Genomic DNA, 27,349 nt, shown 5'->3' with positions numbered 1-27,349 from the left:
GCCCCATAGGGTTTTCTTGGCTGTAATCTTATGGAAGTAATCATCAGACCTTTGCCCGCAGAGCCGCTGGGTGTGTTCAAACTGCCAACCTTTTGGTTAGCTACCAAGAGCCTAACCAATGCACCACCAGGGCTCCTATGTATATGTATTTATACACATGTAGTTTTTTTCCAATTGCCGTGGACTTGACTCTGAATCACGGTGACTTCATGTGTGTCAGAGTAGAACTACCTACGTTCCTTAGGATTTTCAGTGGCTGATTTTTCAGCATCATCAGGCCTTTCTTCTAAGGCCCCTCTGGGTGGACTTGAACCTCTAATTTTCCAGTTAACAGTGACCAGGTTAACTACTCGTAGCTCCCATGGATGTGTGTGCGTGTGTGTGTGTGTGTGCTTGTGCTTTATATACATGTTGTATTATATACTATATAATATGAATATATATTATATTCTAAATATGTTTATTTAAAATACATATATTTTTCTAATAGTTTCTTATATATATATATCCATATAACAAAACTAGTAGAGAAAGCACTGGATGCAGAAGAGGACATGGAACAAAGAATAACATTGTTGATGTCAAATGGATGGTGGCTGAAAGTAGAGAACACTAGAAAGATATTTACCTGTCTTTTACTGCCTATGCAAAGACATTTGACTTTGCGGATCATAGCAAGTTATGGATAACATTGCAAAGAACGAGAATTCCAGAACACTTATTTGTGCTCATGAGGGACCTCCTGCTTAGACCAAGAGGCAGTCTTCCAAACAGAGCAAGGGAATGTTGCGTGGTTTAAAGTCAAGAAAGATGTGTGTCGGGGTTGTATCCTTTCACCATAGTTATTCAATATGCTGAGCAAATAATTTGAGAAGGCTGGACTATATGAGGAATGTGGCATCAGGATTGGAGGAAGACTCGTTAACAACCTGTGATGTGCAGATGACATAACCTTGCTTGCTGAAACTGAAGAGGACTTGAAGCACGTGTTGATAAAGATCAAAGAGTACAACCTTCAGTATGGATTACACCTCAATATAAAGAAAACCAAAACTCTCACAAATGGACCAATAAGCAACATCATGATAAACAGAAAAGATTGACGTTGTTAAGGATTTCATTTTACTTGGATCCACAATCAAAGCCCATGGAAGCAGCAGTCAAGAAATCAAACAACACATTGCTTTGGGCAAATCTGCTGCAAAAGACTCCTTTAAAGTGTTAAAAAGCAAAGATGTCACTTTAAGGACTAAGGTGTGCCTGACCCAAGACATGGCATTTTCAGTTGCTTCATATGCATGCAAAAGCTGGACAATGAATAAGGAAGACCAAAGGAGAATTGACCCCTTTGAATTATGGCATTGGTGAAGAATATCGACTATACCATGGACTGCCAAAAGAACAAACAAATCTGTCTTTGAAGACAGACATCCAGAATGCTTCTTAAAAGTGAGGATGGTGAGACTTTGTCTCACATATTTTGGGCACATTATCAGGAGAAACTACTCCCTTGAGAAGGACATCATGCACGCATGGTAGAGGGTCAGTGAAAAAGAGGATGACCCTCAATGAGATGTATTGATACAGTGACTGCAACAACGGGCTCAAGCACAACAACAATTATGAGGGTGGCACAGGACCAGGTAGAGTTTCACTCTGTTGTACATAAGGTCACTATGAGTTGGAATCAACTGGACTGCACTTAACAACAACAATAGAAAAAAGTGGTAAATAGTGCTTTGCACGGTATGAAGTCACCCAGAATCCAGCATCCTAGGGTTACATTCTGGATGTGGGTGTTTCTCCCACCCATCCACTCCCTTCTCAGAGCTGGGCACAGACCTCTGGGCAGACAGGAGAGCACCACTCCTCCTCCCAGAAGTGCTAACATCTCAGCTGAAAGGCCATCTAGTAAACTGATTAAAAGCACAAATATTTCTTGAAACCAACCTGCCAGGGTTCAATTCCAAGTTCCATTACTATATAGGGTGTTAAAATTTGGGCAAGTTACTTGTCTATAAAATAGGAATAAATAACAAGTCCTCTCTAATAGGGTTGTGGTGAAAACTTAAAAAGTTAGTTTATGTAGTCAAGTGTTCAGAATAATGTGTGCTGCGCAGCAGTGTCTTTGTAGGCTTTGGGTGTCGCACCCCTCCAGGGCTTAGTAAGTGCAAATACATAAAGTGGTCCTGCTGATTGTGGCCCTGATGTTTTGATTTCATCCCTCTATTCCATTTTGATGTGTGCATCTATTGCTATATTTGACCCCTGAGCACTGCCTATGTTATATCTCAAAAGTTTTGGTATGATGTGTTTTCATTCTTGTTTGATTCTAGGAATTTTTTTATTCCATCTTTCATTTCTTTTATTTCCCATTGGCTTTTAAGCAGGGTGTTATTAGTTTCCATGCAACTGATGTTTTTCCTTGCTCTTTCTGTTTTTAATTTCTACTTTGATGACATTGTGATCAGAGAAGATACTTTGTATTATGGCAATGTTTTAGATTTTGTTGAGGGTTGCTTTGTGGCCAAATATGTGGTCTATTCTGGAGAATGTTCCATGCGTGTTGAAAAAGAATATGTACTTTGCAGCTGTTGGGAAGAGTGTTCTATGTATGTCTATGAGGTCAAGTTGGCTGATTGTGGCCTTCCGTATCTTTCTTGAATTTCTTTCTAGATGTTCTGTCCTTTCCTGAGAGTGGTGTGTTGAAGTCTCCTACTATTATTGTGGAACTGTCAATTTCTCTTTTTAGTGCTGTTAGAGTTTGTTTTATGTATTTTGGAGGCCTGTCATTGGGTATGTCGATATTTATTGTGGTTATGTCTTCATGGTGGATTGCCCCTTTAATCATTACATAATTGCATTCTTTGTCTTTTTTTTTTTTAATGACTTTTATTGTGCTTTAAGTGAAAGTTTACAAATCAAGTCAGTCTGTCACACATAAAGTTATGTACACCTTACTACATACTCCGATTTACTCTCCCTGTAATGAGTCAGCCCGCTCCCTCCTTCCAGTCTCTCCTGACCGTTTTGCCAGTTTCTAACCCTCTCTACCCTCCCATCTCCCCTCCAGACAGGAGATGCCAACACAGTCTCAAGTGTCCACCTGATACAAGTAGCTCACTCTTCATCAGCATCTCTCTACAACCCATTGTCCAGTCCTTTCCATGTCTGATGAGTTGTCTCCGGGAATGGTTCCTGTCCTGGGACAACAGAAGGTTTGGGGACCATGACAGCTGAGATTCTTCTAGTCTCAGTCAGACCATTAAGTCTGGTCTTTTTATGAGAATTTGGGGTCTGCATCCCACTGTTCTCCTGCTCCCTCAGGGGTTCTCTGTTGTGTCCCTGTCAGGGCAGTCATCAGTTGTGGCCAGACACCATCTAGTTCTTCTGGTCTCAGGATGATGTAAGTCTCTAGTTCATGTGGCCCTTTCTGTCTCTTGGGCTCATAGTTATCGTGTGACCTTGGTGTTCTTCATTCTCCTTTGATCCAGGTGGGTTGAGACCAATTGATGCATCTTAGATGGCCGCTTGTTAGCATTTAAGACCCCAGATGCCACACTTCAAAGTGGGATGCAGAATGTTTTCTTAACAGAATTTATTTTGCCAATTGATTTAGAAGTCCCCTTAAGCCATAGTCCCCAAACCCCCACCCTTGCTGTGCTGACCTTTGAAGCATTCAGTTTATCCTGGAAACTGCTTTTGGTCCAGTCCAGTTGAGCTGACCTTCCCTGTATTGAGTATTGTCCTTCTCTTCACCTAAGGTAGTTCTTATCTATTATCTAATCAGTAAATAAACCTCTCCCACCCTCCCTCCCTCCCCCTCTCGTAACCACAAAAGAATGTGTTCTCAGTTTATACTATTTCTCAAGATCTTATAATAGTGTCTTATACAATATGTGTTCTTTTGCATCTGACTAATTTCAGTCAGCATAGTGCCTTCCAGATTCCTCCATGTTATGAAACGTTTCACAGATTTGTCACTGTTCTTTATCGATGCGTAGTATTCCATTGTGTGAATATACCGTAATTTATTTAACCATTCATCCGTTGATGGACATCTTGGTTGCTTCCAGCTTTTTGCTATTGTAAACAGTGCTGCAATAAATGAGGGTGTGCATATATCTGTTCGTGTAAAGGCTCTTATTTCTCTAGGGTATATTCCAAGGTGTGGGATTTCTGGGTTGTATGGTAATTCTATTTCTAACTTTTTAAGAAAATGCCAGATAGATTTCCAAAGTGGTTGTACCATTTTATATTCCCACCAGCAGTGCATAAGAATTCCAATTTCTCCACAGCCTCTCCAACATTTATTATTTTGTGTTTTTTGGATTAATGCCAGCCTTGTTGGAGTGAGATGGAATCTCATCGTAGTTTTAATTTGCATTTCTCTAATGGCTAATGATCGAGAACATTTTCTAACATATCTGTTAGCTGCCTGGATATCTTCTTTAGTGAAGTGCGTGTTCATATCCTTTGCCCAATTTTTTTTTATTAACTTTTATTAAGCTTCGAGTGAACGTTTACAAATCCAATCAGTCTGTCACATATAAGTTTACATACATCTTACTCCGTACTCCCACTTGCTCTCCCCCTATTGAGTCAGTCCTTTCAGTCTCGCCTTTCGTGACAATTTTGCCAGCTTCCCTCTCTCTCTATCCTCCCATCCCCCCTCCAGACAAGAGATGCCAATACAATCTCAAGTGTCCACCGGATATAATTAGCTCACTCTTCATCAGCATCTCTCTCCCACCCACTGACCAGTCCCTTTCATGTCTGATGAGTTGTCTTCGGGGATGGTTCCTGTCCTGTGCCAACAGAAGGTCTGGGGACCATGGCCGCCGGGATTCCTCTAGTCTCAGTCAGACCATTAAGTATGGTCTTTTTATGAGAATTTGGGGTCTGCATCCCCACTGTTCTCCTGCTCCCTCAGGAGTTCTCTGTTGTGCTCCCTGTCAGGGCAGTCATCGATTGTGGCCGGGCACCAACTAGTTTTTCTGGTCTCAGGATGGTGTAGGTCTCTGGTTCATGTGGCCCTTTCTGTCTCTTGGGCTCTTAGTTGTCGTGTGACCTTGGTGTTCTTCATTCTCCTTTGCTCCAGGTGGGTTGAGACCAATTGATGCATCTTAGATGGCAGCTTGTTAGCATTTAAGACCCCAGATGCCACATTTCAAGGTGGGATGCAGAATGTTTTCATAATAGAATTATTTTGCCAATTGACTTAGAAGTCCCCTCAAACCATGGTCCCCAGACCCTCCGTCCCTGCTCCGCTGACCTTTGAAGCATTCATTTTATCCCGGAAACTTCTTTGCTTTTGGTCCAGTCCAATTGAGCTGACCTTCCGTGTATTGAGTGTTGTCTTTCCCTTCACCTAAAGCAGTTCTTATCTACTGATTAATCAATAAAAAACCCTCTCCCTCCCTCCCTCCCTCCCTCCCCCCTTCATAACCACAAAAGTATGTGTTCTTCTCAGTTTTTACTATTTCTCAAGATCTTATAATAGTGGTCTTATACAATATTTGTCCTTTTGCCTCTGACTAATTTCACTCAGCATAATGCCTTCCACGTTCCTCCATGTTATGAAATGTTTCAGAGATTCGTCACTGTTCTTTATCGATGTGTAGTATTCCATTGTGTGAATATACCACAATTTATTTAATCATTCATCCATTGATGGACACCTTGGTTGCTTCCAGCTTTTTGTTATTGTGAACAGAGCTGCAATAAACATGGGTGTGCATATATCTGTTTGTGTGAAGGCTCTTGTATCTCTAGGGTATATCCTGAGGAGTGGGATTTCTGGGTTGTAATGTAGTTCTATTTCTAACTGTTTAAGATAACGCCAGATAGATTTCCAAAGTGGTTGTACCATTTTACATTCCCACCAGCAGTGTATAAGAGTTCCAACCTCTCCGCAGCCTCTCCAACATTTATTATTTTGTGTTTTTTGGATTAATGCCAGCCTTGTTGGTGTGAGATGGAATCTCATCATAGTTTTAATTTGCATTTCTCTAATGGCTAATGATCGAGAGCATTTTCTCATGTATCTGTTGGCTGCCTGAATATCTTCTTTAGTGAAATGTGTGTTCATATCCTTTGCCCACTTCTTGATTGGGTTGTTTATCTTTTTGTGGTTGAGTTTTGACAGAATCATGTAGATTTTAGAGATCAGGCGCTGGTCGGAGATGTCATAGCTGAAAATTCTTTCCCAGTCTGTAGGTGGTCTTTTTACTCTTCTGATGAAGTCTTTAGATGAGCATAGGTGTTTGATTTTTAGGAGCTCCCAGTTATCGGGTTTCTCTTCATCATTTTTGGTAATGTTTTGTATTCTGTTTATGCCTTGTATTAGGGCTCCTAGCGTTGTCCCTATTTTTTCTTCCATGATCTTTATCATTTTAGTCTTTATGTTTAGGTCTTTGATCCACTTGGAGTTAGTTTTTGTGCATGGCGTGAGGTATGGGTCCTGTTTCATTTTTTTGCAAATGGATATCCAGTTATGCCAGCACCATTTGTTAAAAAGACTATCTTTTCCCCAATTAACTGACACTGGTCCTTTGTCAAATATCAGCTGCTCATACGTGGATGGATTTATATCTGGGTTCTCAATTCTGTTCCATTGGTCTATGTGCCTGTTGTTGTACCAGTACCAGGCTGTTTTGACTACTGTGGCTGTATAATATGTTCTAAAATCAGGTAGAGTGAGGCCTCCCACTTTCTTCTTCTTTTTCAGTAATGCTTTGCTTATCCGGGGCTTCTTTCCCTTCCATATGAAATTGGTGATTTGTTTCTCTATCCCCTTAAAATATGACATTGGAATTTGGATCGGAAGTGCGTTATATGTATAGATGGCTTTTGGTAGAATAGACATTTTTACTATGTTAAGTCTTCCTATCCATGAGCAAGGTATGTTTTTCCACTTAAGTATGTCCTTTTGAATTTCTTGTAGTAGAGCTTTGTAGTTTTCTTTGTATAGGTCTTTTACATCCTTGGTAAGATTTATTCCTAAGTATTTTATCTTCTTGGGGGCTACTGTGAATGGTATTGATTTGGTGATTTCCTCTTCGATGTTCTTTTTGTTGATGTAGAGGAATCCAAGTGATTTTTGTATGTTTATTTTATAACCTGAGACTCTGCCAAACTCTTCTATTAGTTTCAATAGTTTTCTGGAGGATTCCTTAGGGTTTTCTGTGTATAAGATCATGTCATCTGCAAATAGTGATAACTTTACTTCCTCCTTGCCAATCCAGATACCTTTTATTTCTTTGTCTAGCCTAATTGCCCTGGCTAGGACTTCAAGCACGATGTTGAATAAGAGCGGTGATAAAGGGCATCCTTGTCTGGTTCCCGTTCTCAAGGGAAATGCTTTCAGGTTCTCTCCATTTAGAGTGATATTGGCTGTTGGGCTGCCCTTTATTATGTTGAGGAATTTTCCTTCAATTCCTATTTTGGTAAGAGTTTTTATCATAAATGGGTGTTGGACTTTGTCAAATGCCTTTTCTGCATCAATTGATAAGATCATGTGGTTTTCGTCTTTTGTTTTATTTATGTGATGGATTACATAATGGTTTTTCTGATATTAAACCAGCCTTGCATACCTGGTATAAATCCCAGTTGATCATGGTGAATTATTTTTTTGATGTGTTGTTGGATTCTATTGGCTAGAATTTTCTTGAGGATTTTTGCATCTATGTTCATGAGGGATATAGGTCTATAATTTTCTTTTTTTGTAATGTCTTTACCTGGTTTTGGTATCAGGGAAATGGTGGCTTCATAGAATGAGTTGGGTAGTATTCCGTCATTTTCTATGCTTTGAAATACCTTCAGTAGTAGTGGTGTTAACTCTTCTCTGAAAGTTTGGTAGAACTCTGCAGTGAAGCCGTCCGGGCCAGGGCTTTTTTTTGTTGGGAGTTTTTTGATTACCGTTTCAATCTCCGTTTTTGTTATGGGTCTATTTAGTTGTTCTACTTCTGAATGTGTTAGTTTAGGTAGGAAGTGTTTTTCTAGGAATTCATCCATTTCTTCTAGGTTTTCAAATTTGTTAGAGTACAATTTTTCGTAGTAATCTGAAATGATTCTTTTAATTTCATTTGGTTCCGTTGTGATGTGGTCCTTCTCGTTTCTTATTCGGGTTATTTGTTTCCTTTCCTGTATTTCTTTAGTCAGTCTAGCCAATCAATGGTTTATCAATTTTGTTAATTTTTTCAAAGAACCAGCTTTTGGCTTTGTTAATTCTTTCAATTGTTTTTCTGTTCTCTAATTCATTTAGTTCAGCTCTAATTTTTATTATTTGTTTTCTTCTGGTGCCTGATGGATTCTTTCATTGCTCACTTTCTATTTGTTCAAGTTGTAGGGACAGTTCTCTGCTTTTGGCTCTTTCTTCTTTTTGTATGTGTGCATTTATCGATATAAATTGGCCTCTGAGCACTGCTTTTGCTGTGTCCCAGAGGTTTTGATAGGAACTATTTTCATTCTCGTTGCATTCTATGAATTTCCTTATTCCCTCCTTGATGTCTTCTATAACCCAGTCTTTTTTCAGGAGGGTATTGTTCATTTTCCAAGTATTTGATTTCTTTTCCCTAGTTTTTCTGTTATTGATTTCTAGTTTTATTGCCTTGTGGTCTGAGAAGATGCTTTGTAATATTTCGATGTTTTGAACTCTGCAAAGGTTTGTTTTATGACCTAATATGTGGTCTATTCTAGAGAATGTTCCATGTGCACTAGAAAAAAAAGTATATTTTGCAGCAGTTGGGTGGAGAATTCTGTATAAGTCAATGAGGTCAAGTTGGTTGATTGTTGTAAGTAGGTGTTCCGTGTCTCTATTGAGCTTCTTACTGGATGTCCTGTCCTTCTCCGAAAGTGGTGTGTTGAAGTCTCCTACTATAATTGTGGAGGTATCTATCTCACTTTTCAATTCTGTTAAAATTTGATTCATGTATCTTGCAGCCCTGTCATTGGGTGCGTAAATATTTAATATGATTATGTCTTCCTGATCAATTGTCCCTTTTATCATTATATAGCATCCTTCTTTATCCTTTGTGGTGGATTTAAGTCTAAAGTCTATTTTGTCAGAAATCAATATTGCTACTCCTCTTCTTTTTTGCTTATTGTTTGCTTGATATATTTTTTTCCATCCTTTGAGTTTTAGTTTGTTTGTGTCTCTAAGTCTAAGGTGTGTCTCTTGTAGGCAGCATATAGATGGATCGTGTTTCTTTATCCAGTCCGTGACTCTCTGTCTCTTTATTGGTGCATGTAGTCCATTTACATTCAGCGTAATTATAGATAAATAAGTTTTTAGTGCTGTCATTTTGATGCCTTTTTATGTGTGTTGTTGACAATTTCATTTTTCCACTTACTTTTTTGTGCTGAGACGTTTTTCTTAGTAAATTGTGCGATCCTCATTTTCATAGTGTTTGACTTTATGTTAGTTGAGTCGTTACGTTTTTCTTGGCTTTTATCTTGAGTTATGGAGTTGTTATACCTTTTTGTGGTTACCTTATTATTTACCCCTATTTTTCTAAGTAAAAACCTAACTTGTATTGTTCTATATCGCCTTGTATCACTCTCCATATGGCAGTTCAATGCCTCCTGTATTTAGTCCCTCTTTTTGATTATTGTGATCTTTTACCTATTGACTTCCATGATTCCCTGTTATGTGTATTTTTTTTTAATTAATCTTAATTTGTTTGTTTTTGTGATTTCCCTATTTGAGTTGATATCAGGACGTTCTGTTTTGTGACCTTGTGTTGTGCTGGTATCTGATATTATTGGTTTTCTGACCAAACAATATCCTTTAGTATTTCTTGTAGCTTTGGTTTGGTTCTTGCAAATTCTCTAAGCTTGTGTTTATCTGTAAATGTTTTAATTTCACCTTCATATTTGAGAGAGAGTTTTGCTGGATATATGATCCTTGGCTGGCAGTTTTTCTCCTTCAGTGCTCTATATATGTCATCCCATTGCCTCCTTGACTACATGGTTTCTGCTGAGTAGTCTGAACTTATTCTTATTGATTCTCCTTTGTAGGAGACCTTTCTTTTCTCCCTGGCTGCTTTTAAAATTTTCTCTTTATCTTTGGCTTTGGCATGTTAGGTGACAATATGTCTTGGTGTTTTTCTTTTTGGATCAATCTTATATGGGGTTCGATGAGCATCTTGGATAGATATCCTTTCATCTTTCATGATGTCAGGGAAGTTTTCTGCCAACAGATTTTCATCTATTCTTTCTGTATTTTCTGTTATCACTCCCTGTTCTGGAACTCCAATCACATGCAATTTATTCTTCTTGATGGAGTCCCACATGATTCTTAGGGTTTCTTCATTTTTTTTTAATTCTTTTATCTGATTTTTCTTCAACTATATTGGTGTCAATTGTCTTATCCTCCAACTCCTCCGCTCTGCATTCCAATTGCTCAATTCTGCTCCTATGACTTCCTATTGAGTTGTCTAATTCTGTAATTTTACTGTTAATCTTTTGGATTTCTGAATGCTGTCTCTCTATGGATTCTTGCAGCTTATTAATTTTTCCACTATGTTCTTGAATAATCTTTTTGATTTCTTCAACTGCTTTATCAGTGTGTTCCTTGGCTTTTTCTGTAGATTGCCTTATTTCATTTTTGAGGTCATCCCTGATGTCTTGAAGCATTCTGTAAATTAGTTTTTTATATTCTGCATCTGGGAATTCCAGGATTGTATCTTCATTTGGGAAAGATTTTGATTCTTTAATTTGGGGAGTCATAGAAGCAATCATGGTCTCCTTCTTTATGTGGTTTGATATCGACTGCTGTCTCTGAGCCATCTATAAGATATTGTGATGATTTATTTTATATTTGCTCACTGAATCTTATCTTGTTTTGTTTTCTTTCAGTATACATAGATGGGCTACTAGATTGTGCTGTCTTGATTGTTGCAGCCTTTAAATCACTTATGTCCTATTACCAGCTGGTTTGGGCTGTTACCAGGAATATAAGCCTAAGAGTCCATTCACTATTCTTCATTAGAATCTGATTTTGGGTTACCAAGTGTGTGGAATAGACTGTCACCTATCAACTTAGAGGAGTAGTGGTGATAGTTGAGTGCACCAGATTCTAGTAGCAGCAGGGGGTCACACTCCTGTGGGGGCAGGATGCTGACAGCCATCCCCCATGTGCCAGTGAGGTAGGTGTGTCTCTATTTCTAAAGCACTTTTGTGGGTGGGCTCTGCAGCTGTACCTTAGGCACCCAATGCATGTACCTCTACAGATCGGTAGGTGTCACTATCCTCAGACCCCTTTGGTAGGAGGCTAGGTGGGTTGGGTGGAGCTTCAGTCCCCAGTTCCCCGTTGTGGGTCAGTGAGGGCTCTGTTTAATAGGTAGAGATATCAGACCTGGAAAACTTGTCTTTCCAGTAATCTGGGAAAACAATTACAGTCAGATCACTATCAGAATTGCCTTTGCATTATAATAGCCACCTTGTTCCCTGTAGGGATGAAAGCCCAAGACTGTGGATCTCATATGCTTGGTTGGAGCTGGTTCTGTATTTTTATTCCAATTTCTGGAAGTCAGGGAAGGATTCTTGATCCCTGGATTTTTGTAGCTGCTTCTCTTAGGCCAGGAGAATGGGTTAGGAAAAGACAAAAACAAAACAAAACAAAACCGCAGAGCACTTCACTCCATGGCACAAGAAATTCCAATGTTAATGAAGCTGCCTGGGAAGGGAGGGGAGGGGTCAGATAGATAGGCGAAAGTAGCACCCAGGAATACAGAGGAAGTTACTTATCTTGCTTGGTGATGACTGTTTTATCTGAGTTTCCCGAGGGGCCTGTAGCCTGTGTGCGCTGGCTGGGTTGAGATTGCCCCTGAGGGTCAGGCCTGCATCCTGTGCTTGTGCTGTCTCAGAAGCTGTGGTCAGTTCCTCCGCTTCCAGTCCAAAGCCCAGCGCCAAGGTTCCCCGGCTGGGATGCCGAACTCCAGGCTCCAAAACCAGTCGCTGCCTCTCAGTGACTTCTCCTCTTGTCAGCCGCGTCGCTGCGCTGTCTGCATGCACTGGCTGGGCTTCCCCCGAGGTCACTTCAGAAAGCTAGGGCTGCGTCCCGTGTTTGCGCCATCTCAGGATGCCATGCTCAGTGCTCAGCTGCCCTGCGCCCAGTCCAAAGCCCAGCGCCAAGGTTTTCTGGCTGGGACGCTGGCTCCAGGCTCCGAAAACAGTCACTGCTTCCCCGTGGTTGCTTGTTCTCTCGTTAGCAGCGTCAGCATGCAGCCTGCTTGTGCTTGCTGAGTCTCTACGGAGGTTATCCCAGGGGGCTAGGGGTTAGGTGCCTGCTGCACCTCAGCAAGCCGCAATCAGCCCTGCCACTCGGCACCAGGGAACCTCGAGGGCTCAAGGCTGTGGCGCCAGATGCAGGCTATAAAGGCAGTTGCTGCTTCAGGATGCAGCTTTTCACTCACCTGTCACTCAGGTCAACCCTTTAGACCTGTGTTTGATGGTCAGGGTTCGTAGACTGTCATGTATGTGATCGATTCACTTGTTTTTCCGAGTCTTTGTTGCAAGAGGGATCAGAGGTATCTTCTACCTAGTCAGCCACCTTGGCCCCACCTCCCATTCTTTGTCTTTTATGGAGGATTTTGTTTTAAAGTCTAGTTTATCTGAGATTAGTATTGCCACTCCTGCTCTTTTTCGGTAGCTGTTTTCTTGATATATTTTTTCCATCCTTTGATTTTTAATAAATTTACATCTTTGTTTCTAAGGTGTGTCTCTTGTAGACAGCATATTGATGGGTCTTTTTTTTTTAATCTGTCTGTCACTCTTTTTCTCTTTATGGATGCATTTAGGCCATTTACATTCAGTGTAATTGATAGGTGTGAGTTTATTGTTGTCATTTTGTAGGGTTTTTTTTTTTTTTTTTGGTGCTGATGTTTTCTTTGCTCCTCTTAGTCTCCTGTGCTGAATTCCTTTTGTTTGTGGATTTTTTTTCCCTTTCCTTTGTTTTTGTAGTTTTTGTGTTTACTGAGACTTTATGTTTTTCTTCTTTAGTTTGATGAGTAGGTTTCTTAACTTTCTTTGTGGTTACCTTAAAATTTACCCTTATCTTCCTAAGTTTGAGCCCGTCTTTTATTACTTAGTGTCTGCTTGCCTTCCTCTCCAATGGAAGGTCCTGTTCCTACAATGTTTATTCCCTCTTTTATTGTTCTGATGTTGTTGTCTTTTACAGATTAATCTCTCTGGTTCCCTGTTGTAAATCTTTTAGTTTTGATTAATCCTTGAGAGTTCATTTCCTAGGTTTGTATCTGGCTTGTATGATCTTGCATCCCAGATTCAGGCTGTCATCTGATGTTGTTTGTTCTCAAACCGAAGAACTCCCTTCAATAAACCTTGTAAGTTTGCTTTGGTTTCTACATATTCACTTAGTTTATGTTTATCTGGAAATGGCTTAATTTCACCATCATATTTGAATGAAAGTTTTGCAGGATAAATTATTCTTGCTTGGCAATTTTTTTTATTCAAGGTTTTATATATGTTATCACATTGCCTTTTTGCCTGCATATTTTCTTGCCAAGTAATCAGAGCTTTGTCTTATTCTTTCCCCTCTATATGTGGCTTTTTTCCTTGAGCTTCTGTCAGGATTCTTTCTTTGTCTTTGGTTTCAGTGAGTGTGATTATGACATTCCTTGGTGATTTTCTTTTGGGTTTTATCCTATATGGGGTTGTTGAGCTTCTTAAATGGTCAGCTTTTCATCTCCCATGATATTAGGGAAGATTTCTGCCAGCAATTCTTCTATGATCCTCCCTGTGTTTTCCATTCTCATCCCCGTTCTGGAACTCTGATGGCTAACAAATTTTTGCTTTTGATTGTATCCCACATCATTCTCAGGGTTTCTGCATTTTTCTTCATTCTTTTTTTCTGATTTTTCCTCAAAGTGGTACCCAAGTATTTGTTTTCAATTTTGTCAATCCTGTCTTCCTCAGACCTTCTATGACGCTGTCCATTTCTGAAATCTTGTTGTTTATCTTTTGGATTTCTAACTGCTGTTCTTGTATGGTTTGTAGCTGTGAATTTATCTGGACATTTTGTTCCTGTATTATTTTCCTGAATTCTTCCATTTTTTGGTGTCTTTTCCATAATTTTGTCTATTTCTTCCTCATTTTGTCTGCTGTTTTCTTCAACCCTTGGATAACTCTGCATATTAGAGAGTAGAATTCCCTATTGAGTAGGTCCAGTGCCTTTTCTTCTACTGGAAATTCATCTGGTGTTTTATTTTGGACACCCACTGAAACCATCCTGTCCTGTGTTTTTGTTTTGATATTGTCTGCTGTATTTGGACATTCAGTAGTTATTTTCTTCATTTATTTTTGTAGATGTTCCATCCTGTTTTTTTGTTTCATTTGGTTATGTCTCAGCAGGGAGGCTATGCTTTCTTTATTGCTTGCTCATGTCTGGGCATGATACTTCTCACCACCTTGTCCAATGGTCAGGATCAGTCGCTCAGCTATGGTGCTGCAGAGCAGGTCCAGCTGAAAGGGAAGTGCTGGGATGGGTTGTTTGAGTCACGTACTGGGGCTGAGAGGACAGGGCCTTGGGTCAGTGTAGGGTAGTTTCCAGTGGACCATGACTGTGCTGCTTGGGGGTGTAATGTTCAGCTCATGGTGCAGGTAGTCAGAAGGGAGCGGGGAAGTCGTGATGTATGGAATTAAATGAGTATGGGAAAGAAGAGAAAGAGGAGAGAGAAACAGGAAAAAAAATATGCTGAGTGAGCTTGCCATTGGAGTGGCACAGACTGGGGAATCTGTGTGCCAGTGGCTTTGTAGCCAGGCTGTGAGGCACGGACCATCAAGAAGGGACAGATATGGCACATGCAGCTAGATGGGTGGGAGAAAGGAATGGAAGGGAGAAAGACATAAGAAACTACATTTTTTAAAAAAAGGAGAGAGAAAGGCACATGTGGCTAGGTGGTTGGAGGAAAGGGAGAGAAGTAATGTAGAGAGAGACAAGAAACTGAGAGAGAGAGAGAAAAAAAGATGCTAGATATTTGGGAGGAAGGAAAGGAAGGGTGGTAGAGAAAAACTAGAAACCAGGGGAAAAAAAGAAGTGGAAAGAATGAAAGAAAAAAAAAAAGCCAGTTAGACAGTGTTGTAATCATCTCCATTATTTGATTCCATCTTAATTCCCTTATTATTTTTTTTTTTTATAAAACTGAGACTACCCTTTGTAAGGCACGTAGGTCCCTGGGTGGCACAAATGAACTGTTCTTGTCTACTTACCGAAGTGTTGTCAGTTTGAATCGACCCATTAGTGCAGCAAAAGAAACTCCTGGTGATCTATGTCCATAAGATTACAGCCACTGAAAACCCTATGGTGCAGTTACACTCTGAAACACATTGGGTCGCGACGAGTTACAATGGACTGGATGCGATGGGATTTCGTTGTTTCTGTTTTATTTTGTTTTTTGGTATTTTAATGTGCCTAGCAAAACTGCTTGCACACAGTAGGTGCTCATTCCCAAGATGTGTTTGGGGCCTTGTACCAGAGAAGGAAGGACCTATTTTTACACCTGAGACTGGTTTCCTGTTCACTTTAGGCCATCCTGGGCAGGTCTTCTGACTGGGCCCTCTGTGAGATGGATTTTCTCTGCCACGTGTCTCACCAGCCTCTCGTCCAGGGAGATGCAAAACACCTCAGGTGGGAGCTGGCGCTGCTACAGAATTGGTTTTCTGTGTCTGTGAGATTTCCTGGCACATCCACTTAGGGGGCAGGCTGCTATGCTGCCCATCGTCCCCAGGAGCCAGAGGAGATCAGTGTACCCTCAGGAGAGAGAGGCTGGAATCACGGAGTGAGCGACGGGGCTCCAGCCAGGAGGATGGCTGGGATAGTGGGTGGGCACGGTTGTCAGGATGGCTCTGTTGCCTCTGAGCTTCAAGCCGCCGTGTCCAGAAATGGAAGCCCAAAGTGGAGGGAAATACTAGTGCATGTGAAGCACCCACTGTGTGCCAGGACCGGGCTGAGGCTTGAGCACCTATTAGCTCTTCCTTATCTTTTTATTTTGGAAACTTTCAAACATGTGCAAAGTTAGAAAAATGGTGTGACGACCACAGTTATCACACTCCGCCATCCTTGTTCTACCTGCCCCTCACTTCGCTGGGACATTCTAAAGTGGTGCTAGATACTATGGGTCATTCCACCCATAAATACTCCAGTGTGCATCTCTGGGTGTGCATCGTACTCTGATCCTCACAGTGAGCCAAGAAGCATGGAGTCCTTCACCCCATTTTACAGATTAGGAAACTGAGGCTCCTCAAAGCCAAGTTAGGCCGCTTTTAAAGCTACACAGCTGGTGAGAGTGAAAGCCTGGCTCCCAGCCTCCATTTGCCCCTAACCACTGTGCTGTCCTTGTGGTGGTCACTTCAGTTACAATCATTCGTTCAACAAACATTTTTGAGCATTTGCTACATGGTTTTCAGTGCCGTGGATACAACCATGAAGAAGATGCAAAAACACCTGCCCTCAAGGAGGTGGCATTTAATAGGGAAGAAAAATACAAACCCAAGTGAACAAATCATGTCAGGTGGAAAGACAGGTTCCAGGAAAGACACCCAAGCAGGATGAGGGAATAGAGAATGGGGAGGATGGGGACAGTCAAGGGCCTCTCTGAGGAGCAGAGGACTGAATAAAACTGAGGGAGCACCCATGGGGTATCAGGGAAAGAGCACTGCAGGCAGAAGGAATAGCATGTGCAAAGGCCCTGAAGCCAGAATGATCTTGGAATGTTCCATTAATAGCAATGAGGCCAGTGTGGCTGGAGGGGAGGGAGGTGAGGGTGGGGAGGGTTAGGAGAGGTATCAGGCCCGGTCCAGGTTGGATCTTCTTTGCTGAGCACTTGGCATTGACCATGACAGCCCATGTGCTGGCTGGTTTCTCTTTGCATTATCTCAGTGAATTCTCATCACAGTTCTGTGAGATGGAAATGATTATTATACCCATTAGCCAGATGAAGTAAATGAGGCTCAGAGAGGTGAACTAACTCATCCAAGCTTACACAACATGTAAGTGTAGAGGTAGGATTTGAACCCAGGCCTCTGAAGCCTGTATCTTTCTCATCACTGGCTTTCCTGCTCCACATTTGCCCCCTTCAGGCTCTTCACTCCATAGCAGTTGCAGTGCTCAAAACCTTCCAGTGGTTTCCTCTATGCTTAGTAAAACCAAACTCGTTTCCATGGCCTATGGAGTGTGGTGTTATCTGGGCCCCATCTATCTTGCCAGCCTATTCTCATCCACATTCCTCTTGCTTCATGGGCTTCAGCATGATGGCCTTCTTTGTGGCCTTTGTATGTAGCTTCTTTTCTACCTCAGGGTCTTTGCAATTCCTGTTATTGCCTCCTGGAACACCCTTCCTGGCCTTTTCTACGTTTTTCAGGCCTCAACGATGTCCATCCCTGACCACTGCCTTCTAAATGAGGTTCCCACTTGTTATTTTCTATCACCATGCCAAATTTGTTTTCTTTCTAGCTCTTCTAGTCAATTGCATGTTTGTTTCATTATTTCAGCCCTGTCCCCCTACTAGGATATAAGCTCTGTGACGGTAGGTGTTGTATCTGGCTTATTCAGTGCTGGGCCTCCCAGAGGAAACCCTGGTAGTGTAGTGGTTAAGAGCTACAGCTGCTAATCAAAAGTTCGGCAGTTCGAATCCACCAGGTGCTCCTTAGAAACTCTCTTGGGCAGCTCTACTCTGTCCTATAGGGTTGCTCTGAGTTCAAATTGACCCAACAGCATCGGGTTTTTTGGTGGGGCCTCCCAGAGCCTTAGTGCAGTGGCAGGCACATAGTAGGTGGGTTAATGCATATTGGTTGAATGAAAGAAAAAGGTGGGTACTAAGCTCTGCATCATGAGGTCATGTAGACATGAACCTGGTCTGAAAGCAGAACCTGTGCTCTAACCAATACACCACCCTGCCTGTGTGACCAGATTGGTGACCACCACAAATCCCTGCCCGTTGTTATGCAATACGGAACCACAAAACATCAGAGAACACAAAACATCAGTGAAAGATGGAGTTAGGGGAGAAACCAAGAAACTCCAAATTTTGTCCTGAAAACTGCAGCTTCCCACAACTTCCTCCCCAGGTTAGAAAGTGTGATGAATGAGCAGGTGCTGTGCAGACCATCAAACAGGAAGCAACTGGCACTGAACTCTCTTCTCGAGATTTGGTTTGGAGGGCCCAACTCGGGGTCACCCTCCTCACAAAAATTCATTGAACAAAGCTGTGGTGTGTGGGGGTTCAGACGAAGGTGGAGTCAGACCACTCGCCAGCCCTGTGACCTTGGCCAAGGGGCTGTACCTGCCCTGAGCCCCAGTCTTGTCCTCTGAAGTGGGGTGGTGACAGCACTGTCTTGCTGGGTCACTGCGGTGGTTAGGTGAGGCTTTTTGTGCTCTCAGCAGTGGCAGGGGTCAAAGTTCGTTAGCTACCTTCACTAAACCAAAATGGCGAGGTGGGACAGAAGGTCCTCAGGTTGTCAAGGCAACAAGCCCAGTGACTAGTGGGTGCTGGTATCCCCTGGACACTCTCCCAGCCTCTCCCGGTCCTCCTAGGCCTGTTGAGTAGAAGGGTGTCTCCAGTGCAGATGTCTTTATACTTTTTTCCCCTGGCACCTTGCAAACGGGGCCACACTGCAAACATTGCTTCATCATCTCCCAGCTCTGTCCCAACACAGTAGGTGCTCACTGGGGTCTCTGGCATCCCTGCCTCCCTGGCTTCCTGCCACCAGCTTTCTCAGCCTGCTCACAGGTTCTGCTCCCCAGCAGTCTCGAGCATATTCTGGGGAGGGCTGGGTCTGCCTTGTGAGAATCCTTAGCCTCCTGGGCTTAAGGCTGTGATCATCTGTCATCCCTTCAGCCTTAAATATCCAGCTGCATGGCAACGGCTGCCCTGTGTTGAATGCTTGTGGCACTAAATTCTTGACGTTTATTAGCCCATTTCATTCTCAGAACAGCCCTTTTATCATCATCATCATCATCATCATCATCCCTACTCTAAAGATGAAGAAGCAGAAGCCCAGAGGTTAAGAAATGTCCTCAGGTCTCGTGGCTGAAATTCTAATCAAAATATTCATTCAGCAAATGCCAGGCACTGGTCCAAGCCTGGGAGACACTGCAGGGACCACACTGAGGCCCTGCTCTCATGCTGGGTATGAGTAAGTGTAGGGAGAGGAGGTGGACACTAAGGGAAGTTAGCAACTGTATACGTTATATGACTGGTGGTGGGTGATACGTAGAAAAATAAAGCAGATCAAGGGGCACATAGTGGGAAGTATTTTATACAGGGTGTTAAGGGAAGGCATCTCAGCTAGGCCTGAAGGAGGCGAGGAGGCCAGCCCTGTCAATATCTAGGGGATGAGAGTTGCAGGCAGAGGGAATGGCACGTGCAAAGGCCCTGAGGTGAGTGCAGATCTGGCATGGTTGTGGAAGAGCAGGGCAGTGGGGTCCTCTGGGCCACCATAAGCATTCTGGATCTCACTTTGAGTTTGCGGGGTCTGCAGGAGGGTTTTCAGCAAAGGAGGGATGCTACCTGACTCAGGTTTTAGAGGCTCCTCTGGCTGCAAGGAGAGTGTGCAGCGTAGAGGGGCGAGGTGGGTGCAGGGAGGCCAGTTTGGAAGCTGCGATATGATGTAGGTGAGGGATGGTGGTGCAGTGGACATGGTGAAAAGAGGGCAGAGTTTGGTCATGTCTTCAAAGTTGAAGTGGCAAGACCTGCTAATAGATGGTGTGTGCGACATGGGAGAGCGAGGAGTCTAAGAGACGTATAGTTCCCAGTTTGGCCCTCTTAACCCCCAAGCCTCCACCTCAGGCGGTTGGGGCTGTACCCCCTATTCCAGGTGAGGCAGCGGAGCCTTATGAAAAAGCTACTTGGCCTGGTCACATTGGTAGGGACGAGCTGAACAGGCATGTAAATCCAACTTTGGCCCATCTTGGTACCCTAAGAGTTTACCTGCTACAGGGATGGGTGGACCCTTTCCCTGCAAGGCTGCCGCACACTACCCAGTTCTCAGAGCTGCCTGGAGTAGTTGGAGGTGCAAGCACCTGGACCCAGCCCCACATTATTTGCCAGGCCAAGTGCACCCCATCTGTGCTGGCACCATTGCAGGTGGTAGCTTCTGCCACAGTACCTGGGTCCTCTCTACCTATTGGGTTTATTCTTCCCCCACTGACAGCCTGCTCTTCAGATGGTCAACCAAGCCATCCCTCTAGGTTAACCCAGACCAGGCTAGCCCCATCCCTGCCTGCTCACAGCAAACGAACCTACCTGAGCTCTTGTCTCCCCTCTGCTACTTTGACCATGTGGCTCCTTCATTCTGGAATGCCTTCCCTTCTCCCAGACTCTGCTGCTCAACTGCACAACTCAAGTGTCACCACCTCCAGGAAGCCTTCCCTGATACCACTCCTATACCAAGACCCACCCCCCCAAGCTTCACCTTGCCTCACTGATCACTCTGTGCATGGTCACTGCCTGTTGCCCCAGCAGACTAAGAAAAGCTCAGAGGCAGGGATGTGTCTTACTCAGCTCTGTGCTCTCAGCACCGAGGACAGGGTCAAGCTGCAGAGTGAGGTCTTACTGAGGTTTGGGAGGACATGAATAAATCAGTCTAAGTTCAGAGGGAAGTCAGTGGCTTGCATGGCTAGCGGGGCCCAGAGCTCCCCGCTTAGGAATTGTGGAGTCCACATGGCCACCCACCCCTTGCAGCTCCCTTTCTATCCAGCCCCAAGCACCCTCTGCATACTTCCTTGGGGTTGTGACTTTAGCAGGGCATTTTCAGCAAAACCTGCTCACCGCTGCTGTGTTCTGGGTAAGCACACAGTAGGTGCTCAGTAAAGGTCTGAGCCTCCTCTCAAGGGCAGGACCCTGTACCAGGTGTTGCACAGGGTTTTGCCCACCAGCAGCTGCTGGGACTTGAGGGGATGTCCCTTCCTCCTCTTTCTCCTCACACACTCATTGCATGTGGACACTCCTATGGCAAACTCAACCACGCCAGGCAGTTCACAGATGGGCATGAATGCCTTGGCACACGAGGGTGTACACAAACAATGGGCCCACCCCTACCCCCAGTACTTATCTGGGTACATGCACCTCACATCTGTACACACATATGCACCCACTCCCATCTCACCTACACCCTCAACACACTCCCTTCACCCCCTCACACACACGTGCACTTGTGCACACATCACTCTCCACCCCTCACACACATCCACACTTGTGCACACATCACTCTCCACCCCTTACACACATCCACACTTGTGCACACATCACTCTCCACCCCCTCACACACATCCACACTTGTGCACACATCACTCTCCACCCCTCACACACATCCACACTTGTGCACACATCACTCTCCACCCCTCACACACACGCACACTTGTGCACACATGACTCACTCGCATACTACTCCTGTGGTCACTCTTTCACCCACACATTCACACACACCCACATGCTCACGCGCCCAACAGGTGTTCACCACCTCGGGCACAGACACACTCTCACACACCCTCTCACTCCCACTGACACACTCAGGCACACCCAGGCCAGCCAGCTTCAGAGACTGTCTTTACATGACTCGCACCCCTGCATGCCCTGTTCACTGGCCCCCATTTGGACACGCTTCTGTGCTGCACTGTTGCACACTGCTGTACACACATGCTCACATGCCTACACACTACCGTGTGTACGTGTGCTCACGCTGCTCCACACACTCATGCACATGTGTGCACACTGGCATCCAATGTCTCTCCTGTGTGCGCACTCTTTCGTGCATACTCAGCACGCTCGCGTGTATGTTTTTGCACACTCCTACATTGCATCCTGTTGCATTTTCTTTCACACATTCTTGTGTTCACTTGTCCTTTTGCACACTCCTGTACTATATTTTGTTCTGCCTGTATACTCTTTTACACACACTCAGCACACTTATGTGCATGTGTACTTTGCACACTCTGCTTTACACACTCACACACAGCCAATAATCACAATCCAAAAGGTATGAAGGGTAACACGTGATGCGGTGCTGCCATGCTCATGATGATAAGCCCCTAGGCATGTGGATAATAACTGTGGTCGGGGAAGGGTGGGTGCCAAGCTACCCCTGCTGTGGGTGCTGGGTGAGGTGTCATTCTGGCCATCTTAGGATGCTGAGTGCTGGGCACTGCCAAGCTCTACTGCAGACTTCCATGCACCTGGGCTCCTTGAGTTTGTAGAAACCTGAGGGGTGGCCTCCAGCCTGTTTCTTTGGCCCCTGGGACGGTGGCCTTCCCTTCCTTGGGCCCTGGCCCGGCTGGCTCGTGGGCCGGCTGAGAGTGGTCACCTTGCTACCCATTGCTTTCCCGTTCATACAAGCGACAGGGAGCTTCATCCGGGACAAGGCTGATTCTTGGGAAGGACAATTTCAGCTTGTTCTCTGTGCCCCAGATAAGACAGACTCTGAAGAATTTTGTTTTGGCTCTAAGTTGGTTTTTTCTTTCGCATTGGAAAAAGTATCCATGCTTATTTTTTCACTTATCAAAATTGTTGTAATCTTTTTAAATCTCAAAAGCCAAAAATGCCCATTGCAGAACACATATATACAGTAAAACCTGAGAAAGCTAGAACCTGTATAAGGCAGAAACCTGTCAGAGAAGGAAAACTAAAATATTTTCCACTAAATTGAGCAATAGAAAAGTGGTAAGGCTGCACCCTGTTGAAGCTGGAAAACTTCCAAGACCCAGACAAATAAGACAGTCCCGTCGAGGTCCGGCTCTCACAGGATCACTGCATCAAACACATTTTCCCAAGCCTGATGGTCACTTCTCAGCCCCCAGCTTTTTTTTTTTTTTTAATTGGGCTTTAGATGAAGTTTTACAGAGCAAATTAGTTTCTCATTAAACAATTAATACACATATTGTTTTGTGACATTGGTTGCCCACCCCATGGCATGTCATCACTCTCCCCTTCTCCACCCTAGGTTCCCCCCTACCAGCTTTCCTGTCCCCTCCTGCTTTCTCGTCCTTGTTCCTGGACTGGTGTGCCCATTTAGTCTCATTTTGTTTTATGGGCCTGTCTAATCTTTGGCTGAAGGGTGAACCTCTGGAGTGATGTCAGTACTGTGTTAAAAAAGGGTGTCCAGGGGCCATACTTTTGAGGTCTCTCCAGTCTCTGTCAGACCAGTAAGTCTGGTTTGTTTGTTTGTTTTTTATTGTACTTTAGATGAAAGTTTACGGAACAAACTAGTTTCTTATTAAACAGTTAGTACATATGTTGTTTTATGACATTGGTTAATAACCCCACGACATGTCAACACTCTCCCTTCTCAACCTTGGGTTCCTCTTAAGGCCTGGTCTCTTTTTGTGAGTTAGAATTTTGTTCCACATTTTTTCCAGCTCTGTCTGGGACACTCTATTGTGATCCCTGTCAGAGCAGTCAGTGGTGGTAGCCGGGCACCATCTTGTTGTGCTGGACTCAGTCTAGTAGGGGCTGTGGTAGTTGTGGTCCATTAGTACTTTGGAGTAATTTTTCCCTTGTGTCTTTGGTTTTTTCATTCTCCCTTGCTCCAGATGGGGTGGGACCAGTAGTTGGCCGCTCACAAGCTTTTATGACCCCAGACGCTACTCACCAAAGAAGGATGTAGAACGTTTTCTTTATAAACTATGTTATGCCAATTGAGCTTGATGTCCCCTGAGACCATGGTCACCAGCCCTCAGCCCAATAATTTAGTCCCTCAGGGAGTTGGATATGTCTTTGAAGCTTCCATGACCTTGCCTTCGTCAAGTTGTGCTGACTTCCCCAATATTGTGTACTGTCAGGTCCCATCTTACTGCATCTCTCAGCAGCATTTACAGGTGGTCCTCCCCCCTTGGCCTATTTGAGGAAGAGGAAGGAAAATGGGGTGGGGGGAGCACAGTGTCTTACAGGAAGGGGGCAGGAGATGGGGGCCAAGGCCTCAGCAAGAGCCACATGGCTATGGGGCCTAGGGTCTCCTTCCAAATGTAATCATTCATATTGTTTCCTCAACCTCTGTCTCCCCGGCTAGCACGTCAGGTCCGTGAGGGCAGGGACCATAGCCACTTCACAGCCCTTAGCTCAGTGCCTGGCGCACAGTGGGCTCCAGGAATGAAGTCCTGACTGGTCCTCTGCTGTGGGCGCCCAGCATCCTGTTGACACTGGTTTCTCTACAACAAATAGAGGGGCTGTCACCATCCACTCTGCTGACTCCCCCCATTTGTCAAGTGTTTTATTTCATTACTTTGATTTTTTCCGAAAAGCAATAAATGCTCACGATGAGGAAAAAAAAAAAAAAGACTTTAATATATTTTTATCTACAAAATAAAAGACATAAAAAGAAAACCTGCCGTCCTCCCTGTCCCACTTCCCAAAGGCAACACACTGAAACATTTGGGCGTTTTTCCATTCTAGACCCTTTTCTCTGTACATTCAGTGGTTAGTCAGTCAGCAGATACTCATGGAGCACCTACTCTGTGCCAAACCCCCTATCAGGAGCTAGGGAAATGCAGTGAGCAAGACACAGAAACTCGGGACAGCTCATTCAGACAGTAAACACACAAGGAACACACGTGTCTGCACAGCTTTCTACAGAAACAAAATGAGATTCTAGAACATTGTTTAATGGTCATCCAGTTTAGAAAATCAGAAAAATACCCAAAGTAGAAGGGAAAAAAGAAAAACTTCCATGAGTTTTAGATTCATGATCCAAAGAATTTCCATGCACAGTACAGGTAATACGTTATAATTTGTATAATACCTTCTAGTTGTTTATATACTTGTGGGTGCGTATATTATATACATATTTGTAAAATAAAACTATACTCATCTTATTCATATAGTTTTATTTGTACTTTATACATATAAAATTATGTGTGTGTAATTATAGCATTGTATTGTGTAAGTAATTTATACATACAGGATAAAATAGTTAAGAGTTTTATTTTACAGTCATGCTCACGCTGAAAGCAGTTTTTCCTTCCTCTTTTCTTATTGTGTGAGTTGTGCACACTTTATCTAAACAGAAAAACAGAAAAAATAAACAAGAGCAAAATCCCTTATGAATCTACTACTCAGAATTAATCATCCTTTTTTTTTTTTTAATTCTTAATGTCATATGGAGCCCCGGTGGGGCAATGACTGAGAGCTCAGGCTGCTGACTAATATTCATTAAAAAAAATAGAAGTTTGGGATCACACGGAACATAGCACTTGGGGAGCCCTGGTTGCACAGCGGTTGAGACCTCAGGCTTCTAATTAAAACGTTGGCAGTTTGAATCCACCCCTCACTCCTTGGAAACCCTATGGGGCAGTTCTACTCTGCCCTATAGCGTCAGTATGAGTCAGAATCGACTCGAGGGCAACGGGTTTGTTTGTTTTTATATCACTTGGCAACCAACGGTATTTCCACGATGATCATTACAAGTCTACACTGTCAATTTTCATGGCTGTAGACTTGGCCATCCTGTGGACTCACTGCCATGGGATCATTTAGCCTTTCTTTGGATGTTAAGTTACTCTCAATTCTTCCTTTTTATAAGAACACCTGAATGAATGAAGTTAGACGTTTGCACATATCCTTAGTCACCTGATGGGACGATATGTATATAACAACTGCAAGGTATTATAGAAATTATAATGTATCGCCTATACTATACATTTTCACTCATGTTTTAACTACAGTTGCCTTTGATGATATTGTATGGGATTGTCGTTTTCTTTTTGTGCTTTTTTGTTTTCTCTAGATGCTCTGCAATGAACATCTTTTAGTTGTGTAATCACAATATTATTTAAAATTATACAATAAAAATGTCTACATTTACCGCGGTTTTCATGGTGATGACTTTTTATGGCTGCTTGTAATTCCACGTAGGGGTTAGGCCATAATTCACTTAGCTGTTCCCTATCATTGGCCATTTGAACTTTCTTCCAACTTTTTGAAGATTGTGGACTCTGCGGCTCCCCTCTCGCTGCACCGACTGCTGACTCACAGCCAGAGTGGTGTTATCGATAAGGATAATAATAACTGCCAGTTACTACACTCAATCTGTGAGCTGCTCAGCTCAGGCTCCAGGCTTGCACTATCTCCTGGAAATGCCAACCTTAGCTCCATTTCACAGATAAGCGGAGAGGCTCAGAGGGGGGATTTGCCCAGGACAACGGAGGAAGCACAACCCCTCTCTCATCCATTCATTCATGCATTCCTTCAGCATATATGTACTGAGGGCCTAGTGTATGTGCCTGGAGTCCCTGGGCGGTACACAGTTAAGCACTCTACAACTATCTGAAAGGCTGGCAGTTTGAACCCACCCAGAGGTACCTAAGAAGAAAGGCTTGGCAATCTGTTTCCAAAAATTTACAGCCTTGAAGAGCCTTTGGAGAACAGATCTACTCTGCACACATGGAGTCACTATGAATCGGACCAATGGCAACAGGTTTTCTTTGTTTTAGTGTGTGCCTAGATGGTAAAACAGTTAATACACTCAACTGCTGACTGAAAGGTTAATGGTTTGAATCTACCCAGAGGCACCTTAGAAGAAAAACATAATGATTGATCTACTTTCAAAAAATTAGCCATGAAAACCCTGTGGAATACAGGTCTACTCTGACACATGTGGGGTTGCTATGAGTCTGAATCAGTTCAACAGCTCCTGCTTTTTTTCAGTATTTTGTCAGACACTGTTCCAGGCAAGAGGGTGGAAACAGTGCCTCATGGATCTTACAAGCTAGTGGGGGGATATGATGATGGAGAGAAAATCAAACCTAAATAATGCATCTATGTGATGATAATAGTGGGACAGGAGCCAGAAGGTGGCCACCACCACCAAAGTGGCAGGCAGTGTGGACGACTGGGCCATGCAGTCATGCAGTCCTCAGGAGTAACCAGGAGGTAGATGCAGGTCCCCCACTTTATGGATGATGACGCCCACAGAGGGTGGGTGCTAGGCTCGGTGAAAGGGGAGCCCAGGTCCTCACCCCGCCCACTTACCCCAGAGTCTGTCCTTCTTCCAAACAGTATTTCTAGTTTGTCCTGTCTCTGGTGCTGAAATACTGACCCACCGGGAATGTGCCTGGCTCACTGTTGTTGGCAGCTGCAGTGCTGCCTCTGATGTCGCTGGTTTGCTTCTTGTCTCTGCCACGGTGCGCCTGTACCTCCCTGTGTCTCTCACACATCTGGCACCAGCCACACCACTCTAGGCTGGGTGATGCTGGCAGTGCCCCTGCCTCTGTGGGTCCTAGCTTCTGTGCCCATCCTATGAAGAACAGGTTGCCTCTCTGGGACTCTGCTCACCTGCTATGAGAACCTGGTCCCAAAGGCGATCCCTGGCCCAGGAGCCAGGCTGGGGAGAGGCTGGGAAG

The 27,349-nt window shown here is 43.6% G+C and overlaps 1 protein-coding gene across 9 annotated transcripts in view; it reads left to right on the top strand.

Annotated features, from left to right (window-relative positions):
• The window catches only part of LOC126067441 (signal-regulatory protein beta-1-like), a 173,451-nt gene that overhangs the window by 4,150 nt on the left and 141,952 nt on the right, over window positions 1-27,349 (top strand). The window lies entirely within an intron of this gene.

The sequence above is a fragment of the Elephas maximus genome, chromosome 25, assembly GCF_024166365.1.
Source record: "Elephas maximus indicus isolate mEleMax1 chromosome 25, mEleMax1 primary haplotype, whole genome shotgun sequence".
Lineage (NCBI taxonomy): Eukaryota > Metazoa > Chordata > Mammalia > Proboscidea > Elephantidae > Elephas > Elephas maximus.
Note: the sequence above shows the minus strand (reverse complement) of the source record. Positions and strands in the feature narration are given on the sequence as shown.